The sequence below is a fragment of the Ictidomys tridecemlineatus genome, chromosome 5 (assembly GCF_052094955.1).
Source record: "Ictidomys tridecemlineatus isolate mIctTri1 chromosome 5, mIctTri1.hap1, whole genome shotgun sequence".
Taxonomy (NCBI): Eukaryota; Metazoa; Chordata; class Mammalia; order Rodentia; family Sciuridae; genus Ictidomys; species Ictidomys tridecemlineatus.
In genome coordinates, this window is record NC_135481.1 from 6640646 (window position 1) to 6649758 (window position 9113).

Consider the following 9113-nt stretch of genomic DNA (forward strand, 5'->3'; position numbering starts at 1 on the left):
GACTCCCTCTCAGACAATTCCAATGGTCACTGCCCTGGGGATACTTTGTTTTTTCTTTTTTTCTTTTGGCACCAGGGATTGAACCCAGGGATACTTTACCACTGAGCCCCAGTCCGAGCCCATTTTATTTTTTATTTTGAGACAGGGTCTTGCTAAGTTGCTGAGGGTCTCATTAAATTGCTGAGTCTGGTCTCAGACTTTTGATCCTCTTACCTCAGTGTCCCAAATCTCTGGAATTGTAGGCATGTGCCACTGCACCAAGCTGATCTCCACAATTTTTAAGAATAGGTTGCATCCACTATTACTGGGAGTGGCTCTTAATCACCCAAAGACTCATAGAATCCCAGTGAGCTGGCTAGAAAGGGGCATTGGGTCACACTAAAAGAACAAAAGAATCTATCTATGAGTCCCCCACCTTTGCCAAACCCACCAGTGAGGACCATACTTATGCTTCCAAAGCATTCCATCCTAACATGTACTATCTATGCAGCACCTTCAGATGACCATGGGCTTTTCAAAGCTAGCCCCTAAATGATCAAATACTCATTTTTGTGTTTGGAGGATTGTTTACAAGTCTGCATAGCAAGGATTCTGATTTAATTCATTTTTCTTTATCTTTCAGGAGAATGAAATATTCCATAGGTCATTTGCCATTATACTACCTTCTGCTCACTCAGCATTTTAAAACATGAATTATGCTGGGTGTGGTGACCTGTAATCCCAGCAGCTCAGGAGGCTGAGGCAGGAGGATCACACATTCAAAGCCAGCCTCAGCAACTTAATGAAACTCTAAGCAACTTAGTAAGACCCTGGGGCTGTGGGTCAGTGGTAAAGTGCCTCTGGGTTCAACCTCTGGTATCAAAAAGAAAAAAAAAGAAAAAGATAAGTTATAAGGTGTTACTTACATTAATCAGAGTCCTCAGAACCCTCTCTGGAGTATCAATAACTTCGTTTATAAGTGAGGAAATGGAAATTCAAGTTTACACATCTAGAGAATGACAGAGTGAGAATAGGGACACAGGTTTACTTGGGGATCTTTCACTGTGACCCTGGCAGCTTCACAGAAAATAGACAATGTCCTTTTGAAAGCAGCAAGGAGTTCTTCTGTCACCCCAGTTACTGTGGAAATAAACTTTCAAGTGTTCACTTCATTATCATTGAAGCCTGAGGCCCAGCTACTCTAGAAAGAGTGTTAGGCTGGAAGTCTTTATCTGCTTGGAGGGAAGCTTTATCTCTATCTATATAGCGACCTCTGCACTTGACCTGTGGAGCTGGGCAGACAGAGCAAAGTCAGGTCCTGGGGTGTAAGCAAATGGGAGACAAGTCAGGTCTGGTCAGGTGAATGCAAACCACTACTCAGGATTACATTTCCAGGTCTTATTTCTGGGCAGCTCTTGGGATGCTATCCCAAAACAGGCCTCAGAGGGCAAATCTTTTGGTAGAGTTCATTGAGTAAAATAATACACTCACAAGTAAAATACATGGCTTGTCATATGGCAGCCCGTTAGTTCCCCAGGGCAGAGTCCAAGCTGCTTTCCATGACAGATGTGTGAGGGCCTAGACTCTATCTGTTTTCCCCACCTCTTACCACCTGGCCCTTTGCTGGCGGCCCTTTAGTTCCCAGATACAATCATTCACTTCTGTGCTTTTGCTCATGCTGTCCTTTCTGCTTGGCTCCCTTCTTTCTGCTTAGAAAATGGGAAAATGGGCCTCTCTTAAGTTTTTTTTTTTTAATCCGGGACTGAATTCAAGGGCCTTAACCACTGAGCCATATCCCCAGCCCTTTTTAATATTTTATTTAGAGACAAGGTCTCACTAAATTGCTTAGGACCTTGCTAAATTGCTGAGACTGACTTTCAACTTGAGATCCTCTTGCTTCAGTTTCCCAGGCTGCTGGGATAATAGGCATGCGACACCCGGCCTGGCCTCTCTTAAGTTTTGTTTGCTTGTAACAATCTCTCCGCTTTAAGACCCATGATACTCTGTTTCTTCTCCCCTAGTTCCTAGGAATTTCAGGCTTGGGGTACCCACAGACCCTGGAGTTCACATGACAGCTGTCTAAATATCTGTCCTCTAGACCAAGGGGTACTGCTGCACAAGGAGTGTTTTGAACTCTGTGAGGTATTTTGTGGGTGCAATGATAGGAAGGTGGAATGGACCTCATTCCATTCAGTGAATGTGGTCTGAGAATGCTGGGTGTTCCGCAAAACTGGGACAGTCCTGCATAGTAGCAAATGCCCATGTCCTGCAGGACTTTGAAAAGTCCAACCAGATAACTCGTGTAAGTAACAAACTTATTTATAATAATATGCATTTGCAACCTAACTGTTTTACAAATAAACTTAGTAGTTTTTGGCATGGCTTTACCATATGCCGATTTTTCCCAGGAATGCAACTACTGTGTTAATCAAGGGAAAACTAAACTTTACTTCTTCCCAAACTTTAACTAGAGTTGACATCAGTTTGAAAAACTGCATTATTGATGAACACATGACTTCATTGCTATAACCAAAATTCCTGACAAGAACAACCTAGAGGAGGTAAGATTTATTTTGGCTCATGGCTTTAGAGGTTTGAATCCATGGTCAGCTTTCTCCATATCTTTGGGTCTGAGTTAAGAAAGAATATCATGGCAGAAGGGAGAAGTGTGTGGTGAAAGAAAGCTATCAGCTCATGGCAGCTGGGAAGCAGAGAGACAGAAACAGAGAGGAGGAGGGAGCAAGAGGATTCTAGGAGGGAGGAAGGCAAAGGAAGGAGAAGGTGAGGCAGGAAGTAGGAAAGGGAGGAGGAAGGGCCTTCCAGGGCAAACCTCCAGGGACCTACTTGCCAACTAGATCCCACCTCCCAGAATTCCATTCAACTATCAATGGACTAATCCATCAATTGGATTAACCTATCAGGGTGGTAGTATTTAGCTGTAATCCCAGCGATGTGGGAGGCTGATGCAGGAGGATTGCAAATTGCCAGCCTAGGCAATTTAGTGAGACCCTGTCTCAAAATAATAAAATATAAAAAAGGGCAGGGGGTGTAGCTCAGTAGTAGAGGCCCCTGGATTCAATCCCTGGTATGGAAAAAAAATTAGTCCCCACCGATGAGCTCAGAGCCCTCATGATCAATCATTCAAAAGCCCCCATCTCTGAACCCTACTGCACTGGGGACTATGGTTTCAACACAAGACTTTGCAAGACATTCCAGATCCAAATAATCACAGTGACTCATGATTTAGAAAGAAGAAATTAACCTTGAAACTGCTGGCAAATCATTTTGAGAACTTTTAGTTGACCTGTGGAATAATAATACAACTAAGCTGTATTCATCTGCATTTGTGGATGTCAATGGGATTTGGTATAAAAGTCTACTTTTTTAGTTCTTATTTTTAAAAGAAAATATTACCTGAATCTTATCTCTCAAACTCAAATTTCTTTTTCAAGTAAGTGCAAGCATGTAAGTGCTTTGGCATGTCTTCCAATGAATTGGCATGAGCATTTACATATTGAAAGACAAATTATTTGTTTTAGTCAGCTTTTACATCATTGTGACAAAAATACCTGATAAGAACAACTTAGAGGAGTAAAAGTTTATATTGGCTCATGGTATCAGAGGTCTCAAGTCAATAGACAGCTGACTCCATTACTCTGGGCCCAAGGGAGGCAGTACTTCATCGGGGAAAGGGCATGGCAGAGAGAAGCTGTCCCCTCAAGGTAGCCAGGAAACAGAGAAAGGGAGGGAATAAAGAGGCCACAGCAAAGATGCACCCTTCCAGGGCACTCCCCCAGTGACCAACCTCCTCTAGCCATGCCCTAGTCAGTTCATTCAAATTAGGATTGACAGATTAGGTTACAGCTCTTTAATCATTTTACCTCTGAATATTCCTACCTTTGCAGGAGTTTGGGAGGCTTAGACAGGAAAATCACTAGTTCAAAGCCAGCCTCAGCCAAAGTGAAGCGCTAAGCAGCTCAGTGAGACCCTGTCTCTAAATAAAATACAAAATAGGGCTGGGGATGTGGCTCAGGGGTCAAGTAACTTGAGTTCAATCCCCTGCACCAATAAACAAACAAACAAACAAATATGAATGATGAAGTTCATGGTGATACCTGGAGTTATGTTTGGGCCACAAACCAGGTAGGTGATGGGGTCCTTTGCTGAGATGGGGAACACAGAGAGAGATCAGGTTTGGAGTAAAGTGAAGAGTTGTTTTCAGGGTGAAAGTTTGGAGAGCCCTGGAACTTCCAGGTGGAAGTGCTAAGGAACAGTTGCTCTGCAGGCCTTGATTGTTCTCTAAATGACATTGAAGAATTTGAAGTGCAAAGTCATAGTATCAATCTACCTCTTTGATGGGTACATTGATGACTTCCTTACAGCATGAACCAACCTGGGGAAGGAACTCAAAGGTTTATGTCTCTTCTGGTAGTGATATCAGATCTTCAGAGGGCTGGGGCTTCTACAAGGTAGGGGATGAACTCCTTCATCTTTACACCACACAGCTTCCAGCTCCCGTCTGATACAGTAGGTGCTCTGCAGTGATTACTTGAGGAAACACATAGCAAACCCTGTTTGTGGAAACACCGAGATTCAGGGCATCTGTTCTTTGACCTGTAGTCACTGCAGTAGAAAACTGGGATCAAGTTTCCCCAGAGCCCAGCTCAGCCAAGCAATAACAGAAAATTGTGATAAAGGGAAAAACTGGATGATATGAACTTATCTCGGGCATCTCTTCACTCCTCAAGGCAAAGGTACAATTCCAGGCTTTAATGCTACATAGGGCATAGAAGGTGGCTGTGCCTCAGGCAATATATGCCCGGCCACAAGGTCAAGGTGCAAGGATTCTTTGAACACATGATTTTTATTGTATAAATAAAATCTGAGGAATACTAGAGGAGATAAAAAGGAAATCATATGCTCTTTACAGCATTATTCATGATAGCCAAAATTTGGAAATAGGGGTAAGAGTGTAGCTCAGTGGAAGAATGCTTACCTAGCATGTATGAGGCCCTGGATTTGATCCCCAGCACTGCAAAAAATAAAAACTAACTTGGAAACAGGGCTTGGGTTGTGGCTCAGAGGAAGAGCACTCATCTAGCATGCTTGAGTCACGGGGTTCAATCCTCAGCACCACATAAAAATAAAATAAAGATATTGTGTCCACCTACAACTAAAAAATAAATGTTTAAAAAAAAACACTTGGAAACAACTCAAATGTCATCAACTGATGGATAAATAAAATGTGGTATATCCATACAATGGGACGTAATTTGGCAATTACAAGGAATGAAGTATTGATACATGCTGTGCCACAGATAAATCTTGAAAACATACAAAGTAAAGGAAACCAGCCATAAAAGACTAAACATTGGGGCTGGGGTCATGGCTCAGTGGTAGAGTGAGGCCTAGCACATGTGAGGCCCTGGATTCGATCCTCAGCACCACATATAAATAAATAAAATAAAGATATTGTGTCCAACTACAACTAAAAACCAAACATTTAAAAGACTGTAAGATAATACAAAACCAGACGTTATTTAAAAAAAAAAAAAAAAAGACTACACCTTGTATGATTCCTCTTATATGAAATGCCCAGAGTAGGCAAATACATAGAAAGCAGCTTCATGGTTGCTAGGTACTAGGCAGGGAGCTGAGGGAGCAAGCCTTACAGAACAGCTTTCAAGGCTTGGGAATAGCAAGTACAAAGGATCTGAGGTGGAAGCATGGACTGATCCATGCACAGCAAGGCTAGCACATGTGCAAACCTGTAATTCCAGCTACTGGGGAGGCTGAGGCAGGTGAATCAAAAATTTGAGGCCAGTTCCAGCAGTAAGACCCTGCCTCAAAATAAAAAGTAAAAAGGGCTGGGAATGTAGCTCAGTAGTAGAAAACCACTAGGTTCAATATCCAGTACAAAAAAAAAAAAAAAAAAGACCCAAAATAGCAAGGAGGCAGGTATACTTCAAAGGAGACAGTGATGGGAGGCGAAATCAGAGAATGGGTAGCAGGACCAAATCATTTAGGGCTGTATGGATCACTGTCAGGACATTGTTTTTTTTTTTGTTGTTGTTGTTGTTTTTGGTCCTAGAGATAAAGCCCAGGGGTACTTGACTACTGAGCCACATCCCCAGCCCTTGTTTTTACTTTTAATTTTGAGACAGGGTCTCATAAGTTGCTTAGAGCAATTTGCTAGTTGCTGAGGCTGGCTTTGAACTTATGATCCTTCCTGCCTCGGCCTTCCAAGCCGCTGGGATTACAGGTGTGCACCACCAGACCCACCAGGACATTGGCTTTTACTTGGAGAGAGATGAAATACTATTGGTAGTTTTGAGCAGAAGAGGGTATCTCAGGTTGTGTGTGTGTGTGTGTGTGTGTGTGTGTACACGTGTGTGTGTGTGTGTGTGTGTGTGTGTGTGTGTGTGTTACTGGGGAATGAACCCAGGGCTTACACATGCTAGGAGAGCATTCTGCCTTTGAGCTATATTCCCAGCTCTTCTATCTTACATCTTAACAGGATCCTACTGGCAGAGGATGGACTGACTATAAGTGGGCAAGTTTCAAGGAACAGGAACCGTTTAGAATCTACTGCATTAGTTCAAGCAAGAAATAACTCTGACTTGGGTCAAGGTGACAGTTGTAGCTATAGAGGTAGGGAGAAATGTCCAATCTGGCTCTATTTTGAAATCAGAGCTGACATCCAAGCATAGTGGTACACAACTATAATTCCACTGACGCAGGAGGCTGAGGCAGGTGGACTGCACGTTTGAGGCCAGCCTGAGCAATTTAATGAGATCTGTGTCAAAATATAGAATAGAATAGGCTGGGGATGTAGTATGATGATAGATTGCCTTTAATCCCAGTGGCTTGGGAGGCTGAAGCAGGAGGATCTCAAGTTCAAAACTAGCCTCAGCAGAAAGTTAGGTGCTAAGCAACTCAGTGAGACCCTGAGAAATAAAAGAAAAAGAAAAAGAAAATAGAGCTGACCTTCAAGCTGTTGACCTGAGCAACTAGGAGACTGAAGTTGGATTTTATTGAATGGAGGAAGACTGTGGGAAGAGTCCTGCTCACAAGTAGACAGAAGGTATAGCAGAGCATAGATCAATTTAAAATCTCTTTTTCTAAACATTAAACCATAAGCACTTACTGAGAAGCCAAGGAGTCTTCATAATAATCACTTTTTGAACTGTGTGTTCCATTCAATTCATTTAACTTAAATTATACAACTATTTCCTTTGTTAATCATTAAGACTTCTATTTAATTTTCAAAATTACAGATAATACTCTAATGAATATCTTGTGCTGATTTTTTTATTTCTGTTTTTTTTCCAAGAGATTAATTCTCAGAAATGGATTTACTAGGTAAAAGAGTAAGAGTACTTATTGGCTCTTGAGACACATTGCTGAACTGTTTTCCAAAAAGATTGTGGCAGATTTTAAGGTCATCCAAAACTTAGAGTGTAGTAATGTCACCACAAATTGGACAATATGTGACATTAGAATTTTAATTTGCCCCAGTAAAGGGGTTAAAAGATTCCCATTTAAAAAATTTCATACACATTTGATTACAGTTAAGATTGAACACATTTTAAGTTACTTTGTGTGTCTCTGGCTGTGAATTGATTGTTCAGGTCCTTTGCCCACTTATTTACTTAGGTCCTAATATCTCCCTTACTTATTTTTGAATTTTTTCCTAAAATGAAGATAAGGATGTACCCTTTGTTAATATTTTTAGTAAAAATATTTAAAACAAACAAGTTCTGTTGAAATGATTTCGATGCCTTTTGAGAAAATGAAAAAAGAAATATTATATAATTTTATTCTACTTTGATGGTTTTTTAATTTAAAAATTGCCATCTTGATTGAAAAAAATTTTTTTTCTTATGGCACACCTAGAATGAGTAGTAGTGGTTACAGATAAGGGCCTACCTTCTAGATCCTTCTCCTGAGTAGCCAAGTTTTCCCATAATCTGGTACAAACTTATCTTACTGATGATGTCTTGGGGCACTACATGGTGAAGGGTTGGGGGCAGAGGGCTTGTTCAGAGGAGAGTGGCCTGCATCTTGGGCCGACACAGAAAACAGAAAATAGCCTAGGGCCAACACAGAAAACAGATCCCAACTCTATCCTCCAGCTGCCCCCAGGCAGAGCACTTGGTTGTGGGAATTAGTCCCTTTCAGTATTGAGAAACTGAAGTTCTCAGGGTTCTACACTTTTCTGCCTGTAAGGCTTTGTGGCACCAGTCTCTTCTATATCCCCTTTCTCTCTCCCGTTTTATGAGACAGGATCTCACAAATTGCCTAGGTGGCCTAGAATTTGCAATCCTCCTGCCTCAGCCTCCTGAGGAGCTAGGATTACAAGTATATACCACCACAGCTGACTGACTTTTACCTCTTTAAGGACTGAGTCAGATGCTATCAGCTGAGGAATCTTAAATCCTCCCTCCCCTGCCATCTGTCACCATCTGAGACTTCTAAATTTCTCCCTCACTAGACTTGGAGGGCAGGGTTGGATCTTAGTTAGTTCTTTGAACCCTCAGAGTACACCATAAGGACTCAGCTTGGAAACCTTTGTTGAAAGGTCCCTGGAGGAAGTTTCAAAATCAAGAGTATTGCTCCAGTACTTGGGAGATTTCCTAGTGTGGATGCCAACATACATCATAATTTACTATCTGTGCCTCAGTTTCACCATATGGTTGTTGTGAAGATTAAATGGAGGTTAGATAAAGCCATTCAATGTTTGTTTTATAATCACCGAGCAGTAAGCACTTGGTGTACTAGTCTCTGTTCCAGAAACAAAGATATAAGAGGTGCTCTCTGGGCTTGATGGTACACAGCAGGAAATAATTCAGTAGGGTTCTCAGGACAAATAGGAGCTGAGTATAGGAGCTCTGAGTAGGAGAGAAGATACATGGATGGGTCTTGGGGGGCTTCCCAAAGGAACGAACAGCTGAGCTGAGTCTTGACAAGTGGCTGGAATTTCAGCAGGTGAGAATGGGGCAGAAGGGCACATAGGTAGAGGGGATGGCATCAGCATAAGGGCAGAGGGTGAAACACCGCAGCATTTGGGGGCTGGGGGCTGGCCAGCAGTCCTACTTGGCTGGTGTTACAGAGCTTTGGGGCTGGAAGGAGTA